General features: G+C 46.1%; 1 protein-coding gene across 1 annotated transcript in view; it reads right to left on the bottom strand.

Annotated features, from left to right (window-relative positions):
* Positions 1-4,756: 4,756 nt before the first annotated feature.
* The window catches only part of OVOL2 (ovo like zinc finger 2), a 61,736-nt gene continuing 51,872 nt past the window's right edge, over positions 4,757-14,620 (bottom strand). Inside the window, exon 6 of the transcript XR_010342917.1 lies at positions 4,757-4,999. The gene's annotated coding sequence lies outside the window, so the exon portion shown is untranslated. The remainder of the gene's footprint in view (positions 5,000-14,620) is intronic.

Genomic DNA, 14,620 nt, shown 5'->3' with positions numbered 1-14,620 from the left:
GAGGGAGACCTTTGTGTTATCTCTATACCCTTCTGCATTTGTGTGGGTTTTTCTCAAGCTGCAGATACATATTTCTGTAGCCTGTAATTTCCAGTCAAAAATGAAGTGAGGCAGTTAAAGTTGTACTAGCAGAGTTTGCCACTGTGCTCTAATAAACCTCAACCTAGAATTTAGAAGACTAGACCTAGCAAAATTTCTTTTTTTATTTTTATTTACTGAGACAGTCTGGCTCTGTCAGCCAGGCTGGAGTGCAGTGGTGTGATCTTGACTCACTGCAGCCTCCACCTCCCAGGCTCGAGCAATTCTCCTGCCTCAGCCTCCTGAATAGCTGCGCCATCATGCCCTGCTAATTTTTGTATTTTTAGTAGAGACAGGTTTTCACCATGTTGACCAGGCTAGTCTCAACCTCAGGTGATCCACCCACCTCGGCTTCCGAAAGTGCTGGGATTACAGGCGTGAGCCACTATGGCCAGCCATAAAATTTCATTTTAATACGAGTGTTCTGTTGTGTAAATATAAATTTGTCTCAGACCTGTCACTTTGTACCAGGAGTCTCCCAAGATAATGGTGGCCTGAAAAGTTCCATGAGGGAGCCCCTCAGAAGAGTGTGCCTAGGAAGATGGGGTTGAAGGCAAATCCCTGGGCAGGTTTCCTTGTGCTCAGGGGCTCACCAATTTCTCCTGACAATCCTCGGGCATCACCAACTCAGTCTCCTGAGATGTTATGTCAATGAAAAAAGTTATTGTCACTAGGAAGGCATAGGAGGAGAAAGTAAAATTTGAGTTTCTAAATGAATTGCGGTTTTTCTCATGCCTGTAATCTCAGCACTTTGGAAGGCTGAGATGGGTGGATCACTTGAGGTCAGGAGTTCAAGACCAGCCTGGCCAACACGGTGAAACCCTGTCTGTATTAAAAATAAAAAAATTACCCAAATGCCCATCAATGATAGACTGGACAGGGAAAATGTGGCACATATATACCATGAAATATTATTCAGCCATCAAAAACGATGAGTTCATGTCCTTTTTAGGGACATGGATGAACCTGGAAACCATCATTCTCAGCAAACTGACAGAAGAACAGAAAATCAAACACCGAATGTTCTCACTCATAGGCGGGTGTTGAACAATGAGAACACATGGACGAAGGGAGGGGAGCACTACACACTGGGGTCTGTCGGGGGGGAAATAGGGGCGGGACAGCAGGGGGTGGGGAGTTGGAGAGAGAGAGCATGGGGAGAAATGCCAGATATAGGTGCAGGGGAGGAAGGCAGCAAATCACAATCTTGCATGTTCTTCACATGTACCCCAAAACCTAAAATGCAATAAAAAATAAATAAATAATAAAAATAAAAAAAATTAGCTGGGTCTGGTGGTGCACACCTGTAGTCCCATCTACTTGGGGAACTGAGACAGGAAAATTGCTTGAACCCAGGAGGCAGAGGTTGCAGTGAGCAGAGTCCACATCACCGCACTCCAGCCTGGGCTACAGAACGAGACTCCGTCTCCAAAAGATTTAACATGTATGTTAGGAATTGTTGCTTGCCATCTCTTTACTAAGTGATATACAGCATATGAAACTCCAGTGAAATGAAACAGGATTCAAAATAAGGAGAGACTCTCAAGGATAATTTTAATTTTTTTAAAGAAGGTGTATATTGCTTTTCTGAGGAGGCTTTCTCAGAACTTTGTCTTCCAATGCTAAGGTTTTTTTTTTGTTTGTTTGTTTGTTTTCAAGACGGGGTTTCACCATATTGGTCAGGCTGGTCTTGAACTACCGACCTCAGGTGATCCACCCGCCTTGGCCTCCAAAGTGCTTGGATTACAGGCGTGAGCCACCACGCCCGGCCCAATGTTAAGTTTTGAGAAAATCCGTTTGGCTTCAGAAATAACTGCATTTCCTTTTCCTCCACCGTCCTACCCATTCTTACCAGTGCAGTCAGCAACTGACAGAAGTGCCATGCTGACACAAAGCCAATTTACATATATATATATAATATATATGTATGTGTGTGTATATATATGTATATAATATATATATATAATATATATATATGACTTTTTCCCCTTTAGACCTGGCCTCTTCCTCTGAGCCTCATAATCTGAGAACATTAACCTGTGTAAACCTATTATAATTCCAGGAAGACTTGTCAGCGGATCTACGGTTTCATATGTGTTGACCTTGGTAAATTAAGAAGGGGGTTGGTCATAAGTCAGTGTGTTTCTAGGTAACCAATTTGCCTACTGACTTTAAAAGGAATCAGAGAAGGGTAATTTGTTTTATCACTGGGGCTTTCCACCTGAGCAATTAAATATTTGATTATAACCTACCCTGTGTTCCCACCCACCCCTCAACAAACAAGTGAAGGGAATTATTGGAGAAAAAAAATTTTAAGAAACAACATAGAGAATAGTTGAAATGTCTATGTTTAAAGAAGCATCTAAGTTGTTTGGAGCTGTGTTAAATCACTCGATGCTACATAAAAGGTAGAACTAACTTCCCCACTCCCTTCCAGCAGCAGGGACCTAAAAGTTAAGCAGCGATGTGCTTCTGCTGGAAGTCTAACCTACTGATCCACTTCAGTTATTTATACCATCAGAGGGAACTAGAGAGAGAATCTTTGGGGAGAGACCCTTGAATGAGCAAAAGGCTTGTATGTTGCCATGACAATAATAATTGTCAGGTTCAGTAATGCATTTGTGAGGATCCAATCATACAAAGATGGCCAGGCATGGTGGCTCATGCCTGTAATCCCAGCACTTTGGGAGGCTGAGGTGGGTGGATCATTTGAGCTCAAGAGTTTGAGACCAGCCTGGGCAACATGGCAAAACCCCATCTCCACCAAAAGTGCAAAAAATTAGCCAGGTGTGGTGGCACACACCTCTGGTCCCAGCTACTTGGGAGACTGAGGGAGGATCACTTGAGCCCGGGAGGTGGAGGTAATAGTGAGCCAAGATTGCACCACTGCACTCCAGCCTTGGCAACAGAATGAGACCCTGTCTCAAATAAATAAACAGATATTTTGGGTTCAGATTTGAGGGTGTTTTTTTTTCTGTTTTCCTTAAGAAATAGATATAAAATAAGTAGATTGTTATAGGTCAGGCACAATGGTTCACACCTTGAACTCAATGCCTTGGTTAGAGGATCGCTTGAGGCCAGGAGCTGGAGACCAGCCTGGACAACATAGCAAGACTCCAATCTCTAAAAATTAAAAGTTGTTGGGCATGGGGGTGCATGCTGATAGTCCTAGCTACTTGGGAGGCTGAGGTAAGAGGATCGCTTGAGCCCAGGTGTCCAAGGCTGCAGAGAGCTATGATCACACCACTGCATTCCAGCCTGAGTGAGACCTTGTCTCTAAAACAAAACAAAAATAGAGCAGGCCAGGCACAGTGGCTCATGCCTGTAATCCCAGCACTTTGGGAGGCCAAGGCAGGTGGATCTTCTGAGGTTAGGAGTTCAAGACCAGCCTGGTCAGCATGATGAAACCCTGTCTCTATTAAAAATACAAATATTAGCTGGGCATAGTGGCAGGCACCTGTAATCCCAGGCATTAGGGAGCCTAAGGCACAAGAATTGCTTGAACCTGGGAGGCGGAGGTTGCAGTGAGCCAAGATTGCGCCACTGCATTCCAGCCTGGGTGACAGCAAGACTCTGTCTCAAAAAAAAAGAAAAGCATACAGATAAAAGCCATTGCCTTGTTTCCCTAATCCCATTTCCCTCTGCCCTGAGACAAACACTGTCATAAATTCCATGTGTTTGTTTTTATATATATAGTTTTCCTGTGTGTACTGGTTTCCACGTATAATATAGTTTTGCTTTCTGTGTTTTAGGTTTACTTGCTTTGTCTCAATATTTGTTTTTGAGATCTCTCTAGGTTCACCACTTCTAGATTTTTCATAAATACTTTTAACTGCTCTGCAGTTCTCCCTCCCGTTTTATTGTCACGGTAATGGACTGTTTGGTTAACAGTGTTTTGCTACTCCAGACAATGCAGCAGTGAACACCTTTGCACGTGTTTTCTAGTACACACAAGACACATGCAATATAGTGGAAAGTACAGTGTGGATTGTGACTGTCACTTACTAGCTCTGTGACCTTGGACTAGTTACTTGGCCTTTCTGTGCTTGATTTTCTCATCTGTAATTTGAGGGAAAATAAAAGTACCTGCTTCTTGGAGTTGTGAGGATTCTATGAGACAAGCACTCAGAACAGTGCCTGACACACGGTGGGAACAAATGTTAGCCATCCTCCTATCGAATGATCAGACTTGGACATTTCTCTGCTGGGTCAAAGCTTGAACATTACCACCAAATTCCTCTCCAAAACAGTGACATCGACTTACCGTCCCACCAGTGGTGTCTGAAATTTTCTGATTTCTCGCTTATTCACTAACACAAGAGTTGTGAGCCCCCCATCTGGTGGGATGAAAACAATTTTTTATTTGGAAAGCATTAATGCTTGAATAAAATCTGCTTTAAAGCGCGACTGCCATCTAGTGGTGGGAGAAGTACACTGCAATTATGGGGCAGAAGCCAAAAATGGGCAGACCTACATATATCTCAGGGTAATTTGGGCATTTTAGTCACTAGCACAGGTCTGTTTTGAATAAAATCAACTACATAAGCGTTCTTTATTATCTCCCTATTTTCAGGCAGCTTGTACTTCTCACTTTTTCTACTACAACAATATGGAAACCTGGCTACACAGCTCAGTGAGTCCTCTTGCAACCAAATGCATCTGGGTCACTGGTTCGGAAAAGTGGAGTGAGATAAATTAGAAACGAGGCTATTTACCAAACTGGCAGGAAACTGCAGCTCCAACCAGGGCGGGCTTCCCACGGGCAGTACTGACTCTCCAGCGGGAGAGATGGCAATGGACATGTTGGTGCCGGTCACACAGGCGCCGCAGGGGACTCCACTCAGTCGGCTCACCAGAGCCCCAGTTAACACGTCCCAATCAGCCTCAGCCGGTCTGCTGTGAGGACTTCTAAAAGCATAGTCTAAAAGGATTGAAAAGTGTATGAAAATGTTAGATATTAATCATCAGAGACATAGATATAGTTTTAAATATCTGTTAGATAACAGATGTTAGATAATACATGTTACAATTTTGTAATGAAAAAGAATGTCCATTAAAGGTAACAGTGTAAGAAAGCAATGTTGCCGAAATGTTACTTAACATGTCTTTAAGTAATAGTGTCACTAAATTCATGGCAGATTTCTTTTTTTTTTTTTTTCCAAGACGGAGTCTTGCTCTGTCACCCAGGCTGGAGTGCAGTGGTTAGATCTCAGCTCAGTATAACTTCTGCCTCCCGGGTTCAAGCAGTTCTCCTGCCTCAGCCTCTCGAGTAGCTGTGATTACAGGCCACCACCACAACACCTGGCTAATTTTTTATTTTTAGTAGAGACGGGGTTTCATCATGTTGGCCAGGCTGGTCTCAAACTCCTGACCTTGTGATCTGCCCACCTCGGCCTCCCAAAGTTCTGGGATTACAGTTGTGAACCACCATGCCTGGCTTCAATTAATGGCATATTAAAAGTTTAAAAAAAGAAGCCAGGTGCAGTGGTTCGTGCCTGTAATCTCAACACTTCGGGAGGCTGAGGTGGGCAGATTGCTTGAGCCCAGGAGTTTGAGACCAGCCTGGGCAACATGGCAAAATCCTGACTCTACAAAAAATACAAAAATTAGCCAGGCATGGTGATGCACACCTGTAGTCAGTCCCAGCTACTCAGGAGGCTGAGGTGGGAGGATCACTTGAGCCCAGGAGGTGGAGGCTACAGTGTGCCAAGATCATACCACTCCAGCCTGGGGGACAGAGCAAGACCCTGTCTCAAAAAACAAAAAAAGTTAAATAATAGGAAAATTCTAAACAACAGCAAGCTGAGGTCAATTGTGATTAGAAGCATTCATTCAGGCCAGTCTAGACTGTCCCATAATAGCAGTCTCACCCATTTCTCAGCTGTTGTTTGTGCTGACACCTTTGTCTAAAACAACTTCCCTTCCTCCCTTCGTTCAGCCATATCTTGGCTAAGACCTTGGACCTGAACCCCAATCCCACTGATGATCTGTTCAAGTCTTATCTGCTCCACAGGAAACAAAATGGTATAGGGCAGGAAGCAGGAGCCTCACAATTGGGCAGGTGTGGGTTCAAATCCTGCCATGCAATGCTGACAGTCACTTTAGCTCTCCCTGCCTGTGTCCTCACTAGGAATTTGAGGAGAGTACTGACCTCAGTGTTGCTGGAAAGATTAACACAGTAAATGTGTGACAAACACTGAATGCAGAATAGGCACTGGGCAAGATCACCTCCCTCCTCCTTGGAACTGACTCCACCCTTCACTGAACTCTTATGGTGCCTTTGTTTTTACCACCCACTTTGATTCTTTTTCATATTCTACCTTTTTCTGTTACTTCACCATTTCAGATGTATACATAACAAACACAGTGAAACCCCATCTCTACTAAAAATACAAATAATTGACCGAGCGCGGTGGCTCACACCTGTAATCCCATCACTTTGGGAGGCTGAGGCAGGTGGATCACGAGGTCAAGAGTTCAAGATTCAGCCTGGCCAAGATAGTGAAACCCCCGTCTCTACTAAAAATACAGAAATTAGCCAGGCGTGGTGGCAGGTGCCTGTAATCCCAGCTACTTGGGAGACTAAGGCAGAGAATTGCTTGAACCCTGGAGGCAGAGGATGCAGTGAACCAAGATCGTGCCACTGCACTCCAGCCTGGGCGACACAGCAAGACTCTGTCTCAAAAAAAATAAAATACAAAGAATTAGCAGGGCATGGTGATATGTGCCTGTAGGCCCAGCTACTTGGGAGGTTGAGGCAGGAGAATCGCTTGAACCTGGGAGGCAGAGGTTGCAGTGAGCCGAGATTGCACCACCACACTCCAGTCTGGGCGACAGAGTGAGACTCCATCTCAAAAAAAAAAAAAAAAAAAAAAAAAAACTTAATTTATATTTATTTCTTAAGTAAAATGGGGTGGGGGGAACCCTCAAATCTGAAGCCAAACCCTTTTTATTTATTTTTATTTATTTATTTGTTTTGAGACAGGGTCTCATTCTGTCACCAAGGCTGGATTGCAGTGGTGCAATCTTGGCTCACTGCAACGTCCACCTCCTGGATTCAAGCAATTCTCTTGCCTCAGCCTCCTGAGTAGCTGGGATTACAGGCGATTGCCACCGAACTCAGCTAATTTTTTTGTATTTTTAGTAGAAATGTGGTTTCATCATGTTGGCCAGGCTGGTCTCAAACTTCTGACCTCAGGTGATCCATCCACCTCGGCCTCCCAAAGTGCTGAGATTACAGGCGTGAGCCACTGTGCCCAGCCCAGAATAGTGTTTTAAGAGAGAAATGAGTAAAAAGACAAACAACAGAGGAAACTGTCATTTCCTAGAGCAGCAGAAAAAGAGCTGGGGATCAGAATGGCTCACCAGAGCAATTTGGTTAGTGCTAGTCACCCCTTTGATAAGAGGCTGTGGGTTCACTTGTGAGCTCAGTGATTTAAGTATATAATTAGCCAGGCATGATGGTGCGCACCTGTAGTCTCAGCTACTTGGGAGGCTGAGGCAGGAGCATCGCTTGAACCCAGGAGGCAGATGTCGCAGTGAGCCAAGATTGTGCCACTGCAGTCCAGCCTGGGTGACAGAGCAAGACCCTGTTTCAAAAAAGAAAGAAAGAAAGAAAAAAGACAGCTTTGAGTATATGAAGAAAAAAAAGAAATGAAAGCTTTGTGTAGAACTAGGAGAGTCAGGCAGTGAAACAAGACTTGCAAAATAGGATTAATGAGGCAGCACAGATAAGGATGTGATGCTGAAGAAAGTCATGGGATTGTGAGCTAGCTGGTGTATGAGTCAGAGTTCTCCAAAGAACCAGAGCCAGTAGGGCGTGTAGCTATAGGTATATGTGATGGGATTTATTAGGGGAATGGGCTCACACATTATGGAGGCTGAGGAGTCCCATGGCCTGCTGTCCACAAGCTGGAGAACCAGGGAAGCTGGAGCTTGGCTCAGGTCAAGTTCAAAAGCCTCAGGACCAGAGAACCCGATAGCACTCAGTCTCACACTGAAAGCCTGAGAATCCAGGAGGTCACTGGTGTCCCAGAGCCAAAGGCTGGAGAAGCTGGAGTTCTGATGTCCAAGGGCAGGAGAAGTAGTGTTCCAGCTCCAGAAAACAGAGCAAATCCTCCTTTCCTCTGCCTTTTTGTTATCTGAGCCTTCAGCCGATAGACAGTGCCCCCTGACACGGGGGTGGGTTTTCCTTACTCAGTTCACTGATTCAAATGCCAATCTCTTCTGGAAACACAGACACCTCGAAATAATGCTTCACCAGCTCTCTGGGTATCATTAATCCAGTCACGCTGACACCTAAGATTGACCATCACAGGTGGTAATTCATTCCTTCACCTGAAAAATGTCTACTAATAAACATCTATGTCTGTCTTCTGCTAGCTTTTTGCAAAATGCTGGGAATATAAGAAAGACATGGAGTTGACAGTGTAGAGAAGGGGCAAACAATCAATCAGTGAGAAAGTTAGTATGAAAATTACAGATTGACAGGTGCCATGAAGAAACAGAGGATCACTGAGCCGGGAGGGGAACTGCAGCTTTGGATTGTGTGGTCAGAGAGGGCTTCTCTGAGGGGCAACTGTAAGATGATACTTGAAGTAGGAAAGGAGAAAATGTGGCCAGCACTGCAGAGAGCCACAGAGAGAAGATTCCAGAAGGATCAGCATGTTCAAAGGCCCCAAGGTAGGAAAAACAGCTTGTTACAGGAGCTATAAGAACACAGGGGTGGCCAGAAGGCAGTGGGGAAAGGAAAGGACTGCAAGCTGGACGAGTGGGCGGGGGAGCCAGGTGATGTCAAACTCAATATGCCGTGGTAAGGAGGTTAGATTTTACTCCAAGATGGAAAGGCAGGGATGAGCAGGAGAATAAAGCCATTCTGTTGCCTCTTAAGAAGATCAGGGCCGAGTGCGGTGGCTCTCACCTGTAATCCCAGCACTTTGGGAGGCCGAGGCAGGAGATCACTTGAGCCCAGCCAGGAGTTCAAGACCAGCCTGGGCAACATAGTGAGACCCCCACGTTTATTTTATTTTATTTTATCTATTTTATTTTATTTATTTTGAGATGGAGTTTTGCTCTTGTTGCCCGGGCTGAAATGCAGCAGTGCCATCTTGTCTCACTGCAACATCTGCCTCCTGGGTTTGAGGGATTCTCCTGCCTCAGCCTCCTGAGTAGCTGGGATTACAGGTGCGCACCACCATGGCTGGCTGATTTTTGTATTTTTAGTAGAGATAGGGTTTTACCAGGCTGGTCTCAAACTCCTGACCTCAATGATCCACCCTCCTCAGCCTCCCAAACCGCTGGGATTACAGGTGTGAGCCACCGCACCTGGCCTAATTTTAATTAAAATTATTTTTAAAAAAGAAGAAGATCAGCATTGTTTGGAGAGCAGAATGCAGGAGGCACGCGCTGAAGCAGAGCCTGGCTGGACTATTCTAGACAGAGCTATTATAATAGGAGTCAGCACATTGGCTCATCCACAAAATCCGGCCTGCTGCCTGATACAGTCTTTATACAGTCTGTGAGCGAAGAGTTGTTTTTACATTTCTGAATGGTTGAAAAAAAATCAAAAGTAGAATCTTTTATGGCATATATAATTTTTATAAAATTATAAAAATCTGAATTCCAGCGTCTGTAAGTCAAAGTTTCCTGGAACATAGCATTGCCCATTTGCTTCTGCCTCCGGCTGCTTTCCTTCTGTAGCGGCAGGGTTAAGTAGGTAACGGAGGCTGCATGGCCTGCAAAGCCTCAAGCATTTACCATCTGGACTTCTACGGAGTAAGCCTGCCGACTCTCAGTCTAGATGAGAGAAGAGGTAGGCTGACCTAGAGAAACGGCAGAGCGGGTGCTGGGAAGGAAGATTCAACATGGATTTTGGGAGCCTTGCCTGAGGGTTTGGATGAGAAGAGTGAAGAAGACGTATAAATGGAAGGTAAGTTGTAGGTTTGGGTCATGAGGGTTATTTGCTGACATGGGAAAGGCTGGAGGGAGAACAATCCAGGTCCAACCCCAGCTCTTCTCCTCACTAAGGCTATCAGCTAGCTTTGCTGCACAATAAATCACCCAGCCTGGGCTATGTGGTGAGACTCGCTGCTAGAAAAAAAACAGAAAAAACAAAACAAAAAAACTAGCTGGGTGTGGTGGCAGATGCCTGTGGTCCCAGCTAATTGTAAGGCTGAGGTGGGAGGATCGCTTGAGCCTGGGAGATAGAGGTTGCAGTGAGCCGTGCTTGTGCCACTGCCCTCCAGTCTGGGTGACAGAGTGAGACCTTGTCTCAAAAACACGTAAGTAAAAATCACCCCCAAATTCAGTGGTTTACAATTTAGTTCTTATGATTCTGAGGTCAAGCTGAGCATTTCTGGTCTGCGCCAGCTCAGCTAGCTAGGGCCAGATAACTTAGGATGTCGTCACTTAGATGTCTGAGAGTTGACCTGATGCCTGGGCCTGGTGACTCTCCTCCAAGGCTAACCTGGGCTCGTTCATGCAGAAATAGCAGAAGGGTTCCGAGTAGCAGCAGAGCAAGCCCCAGCGCACAGCACTTCGCACTCCTCAGCTTGGGCCATGCTTACTAAAGTCCCATTTGCCAAAGCAGGTCACATAACCAAGGCAAGAGTCAAAGGATGAAGAAATGAATCCCACCTCTGGCAGAGCGGAGCCAAAAACTCACATGGCAGAGGGCTGTGGAACAGGGAAGGGAAAAATGGGACCATTTTTACAACCCATCATGCTAACAGCATGACCCAGGCAAGTTACCTAAAGCTTTTGAGCCTCAGTGTCCTCATCTGTAAATGGGTAAAATAATAACTACTTCACAGGGTTTTCAAAAAGACTAGAAGTCACTGGCACATAACACAGTAGTAGCTGATTTACTGTTATCGTCATAACCAAAAGGTGACCGTCCCTATTGGGCGAACTCGTGTTTCCCAAACTCCAGTCACTCCTGTGCTACAAAAAAACTTTGTTTTTGCCATATCTGAAGACCACATAAGACTACTATTTATACAATATTTTTTATTAAACAGGTTCACAATTTTTTTTTTTTTTTGAGACGGAGTCTCGCTGTGTCACCAGGCTGGAATGCAGTGGCAGGATCTCGGCTCACTGCAACCTTCACCTCCGGCTCAAGTGATTCTCCTGCCTCAACCTCCCAAGTAGCTGGGACTACAGGCACGCACCACCATGCTCAGCTAATTTTTTTGTATTTTTAATAGACACGGGGTTTCACCATATTGGCCAGGATGGTCTCGATCTTCTGATCTCGTGATCCACCCCTTCGGCCTCCCAAAGTGCTGGGATTACAGGCGTGCCAGCACGCTCAGCCCCACTCTTTGTATTTAAAGAAATTAATTTCAAAAGAAAGCATCTTTACTACAATGGGAAGTTGCTATCACCTGCCCTAAATAGAAGGCAATAAATAAATTTATTTATTGTAAAATAAATACAATAAACACAAAACAGGGGCCGAGCACGATGGCTCACACTTGTAATCCCAGCATGATGGGAGGCCGAGGCAAGTGAATCACTTGAGCTCGGGAGGTTGAGACCAGCCTGAGCAACATGGGGAAACCCTGTCTCTAAAAAAATAAAATAAAATACAAAAAGTAGCCGAGCATGGTGGAGCGCGCCTGTACTCCCAGCTACTTGGGAGGCTGAGATGGGAGGATCACTTGGGCCCAGGATACCGGGCTGCAATGAGCTGAGATGGTGTCACTGCACTCCGGCCTGGGTGACAGAGTGAGATCCTGTCTCAAAAAACAAACAAACAGGCTGGGCACAGTGGCTCACGCCTATAATCCCAGCACTTTGGGAGGCCAAGGAAGGCGGATCACGAGGTCAGAAGTTCCAGACCACCCTGGCCAGCATGGTGAAACCCCGTCTCTACTAAAAATACAAAAAATGAGCCGGGCATGGTGGCAGGCGCCTGTAGTCCCAGCTCCTCAGGAGGCTGAGGCAGGAGAATCGTTTGACCCCGAGAGGTGGAGGTTGCAGTGAGCCAAGATCACATCACTGCACTCCAGCCTGGAGGACAGAGAGAGACTCCATCTCAAAAACAAAACAAAACAAAGCAAAAACCAAAAACCAAAAAACAAAAACAAACAAAGCTGGCTGAGTGCGGTGGCTCACACCTGCAATCTCGGCACTTTGGGAGGCCAAGGTGGATGGATCACCTGAGGTCAGGAGTTCGAGACCAGCCTGGCCAACATGGTCTCTAATAAAAATACAAGAATTAGTTGGGCATGGTGGCACATGCCTGTAATCCTAGCTACTCGGGAGGCCGAGGCACAAGAATTGCTTGAACCCAGGAGGTGGAGGTTGCAGTGAGTCGAGATTGTGCCACTGAATTCCAGCCTTGGCAACAGAGCAAGACTCTATTTCAAAAACAACAAAAAACCAGGGCTATTAATTCTAACTCACTTCTGCTTTCCAAAAGCAGAATCTGAGGGCTGCTCTCTCTTTTATCAAAAGAAGATATTCAAGCAAACGGCCGATGACAAAGCCTGCGCTATCTACAGAGATTTTCTCCCCAGTATAATCAGAAATGTAGAAAATGGATGAACTTTTTCACGGTGTGCTCTGGTGTTATTTGGAGCGGCATAGTGCAGTACATAAAATTATCTCAAGTCATTTAGGAAACACTGAGGCTGGACCAGAAACAGGAGGGAGAAAATTGCCTGTTTAACAACTTTCCACCTTCATGAAGCTCGAGATACACATAGAACACATAGGACCTGGTGTGCCTCAAGGACTTCCCGCCTCCTAGCCCTGTAACTTTGAACTCACCCATCGACATTTGGAGGCCTCGGTACTCTCAAAAAAATGCAGTTAATGACAGCTTGCCTGTTTCACAGAGTCCCTGTAAGAACCAATTGTGAGCCTGAATGTCACAAGGCCTCAGAGTCTGTAAAGCTGAATAAATAGAGCAGGTTGTAAGGTTATTCCCTGAGGCTAGGCTCAAAGAGGTAAGCGGTGAGGAAGGGAGAAGCAGCTCATTGACCACAGGAACAAATGACAACGTGACGGCACCCACCCCCACCTCCGTGGGGTATCTAAAACCACTGAGCCAGCCAGTGCTAGGGCCTAGAAATGAAAGGACTCATGGCCTCTCCAACTACCTTCCAGTTTCAGGACCTCCGGTTTGACACCAGGGCCACCAGGCAGCCCTCACTCCCTGCACGGCAGCTCAGGTGTCACCCCCAAACATGAAATTGACCGAGAGGCCTCTGCCCCTTCCTTGGGTAGTTTTCTTTGCTGCATGCTCAAGGAACAGCTCCCCGGTTAGGAATTCCAAGAACTTCTAACTGACAGGGAGTCCCAGCTGTCCCATCACGGAAGGCAGCCACCATATGTGTGGAGCGACTGTGAACTACACTTACATAACCCTGCACTCGAGTCTGGCTCGCAGGACCCAGCTCTTGTTCCCTGCGCTGTGAAGCTTCCCAGGAATGCTCCGTGGTGCTTCTGCCTCCTGTTGCATTTGACACGGGGCTCTGCCAAGGTATTCACCACATCTGCTTGTATATTCATCTCCCCACTAGACTCTGAGCAAGGCTCCAACTTTTTAATTATTATTTTTATTATTATTTTTTTGAGACAGTGTCTTGCTCTGTCACCCAGGCTGGAGTACAATGGTGCCAACATGGCTCACTGCAGCCTCAAACTCCTGGGCTCTAGTGATCCCCCCACCTCAGCCTCCCAAGTAGCTGGGACTATAGGCATGTGCTACCACACCTCGCTAATTTTAAAATTTTTGTAGAGATCGGGGTCTTGCAATATTGCCCAGGCTGCTCTCAAACTTCTAGACTCTACTGATCCTCCTGACTCAGCCTCCCAAAGTGTTGGGATTAAATGCATGAGCCATGGTGCCTGGCCTAAACCTGCCATTTTATCTTTCCTCTGCTCCCAGTGCTAACTCAGTGCCCGGTATGTGGCCGATACACAGGTCAGTGTTACAAATGACCATACCCTGAGCACTCGCTGTTCCAAATGATGGCTTCTTACTAAGAACCTGAGAATTTCTGCCTGCGGGTTTTGTCTGGGTGCAGATCAGGCCAAACTTCCATGGCGTTAACACCCTGGGGCAGCACCTAACCAATGAAAAACAGCAGTTAGTGGATGAATAGCCCAGCACAGGACAACCCTGGGGCAGAATCTGCACAGTCACCTGGCCAGACCCAGCAGCACTGAGTCCACCGCAGTGACTGCTCATAACCACTCTTCCTTCTCTTCCAGTCTCACTTTCCCTCTATCGTCTCACGCTTCCTGGGTCAAAGAAACTACCATCTTGGGGTCTGCTTCTGGTGGAGCCCAAACCAAGATAACTGGCTAGTTGGCTGATTGGTTGTGTGGATGGGCACACTTAGCAGCAAAGAAAGAAAGGGAAGCCCGTGCACCGGCTGGGCCCTGGCACACGCGCTGCCCCCACAGTGTGTCTAGACTACGTCGGGGCACGTGCACAGCCAACAGATCCGACACAGGAAAAAGCACTTCTCAGCTGTCCCCACCATCCTGCTATTTGTCATTCCATCCATCTGCTGTCCCCACGAAA

The sequence above is a fragment of the Aotus nancymaae genome, unplaced genomic scaffold (assembly GCF_030222135.1).
Source record: "Aotus nancymaae isolate 86718 unplaced genomic scaffold, 86718_ANA_hifiasm-v0.15.2.pri h1tg000001l, whole genome shotgun sequence".
NCBI lineage: Eukaryota > Metazoa > Chordata > Mammalia > Primates > Aotidae > Aotus > Aotus nancymaae.
This window is presented reverse-complemented; position numbering and strand designations above follow the sequence as displayed.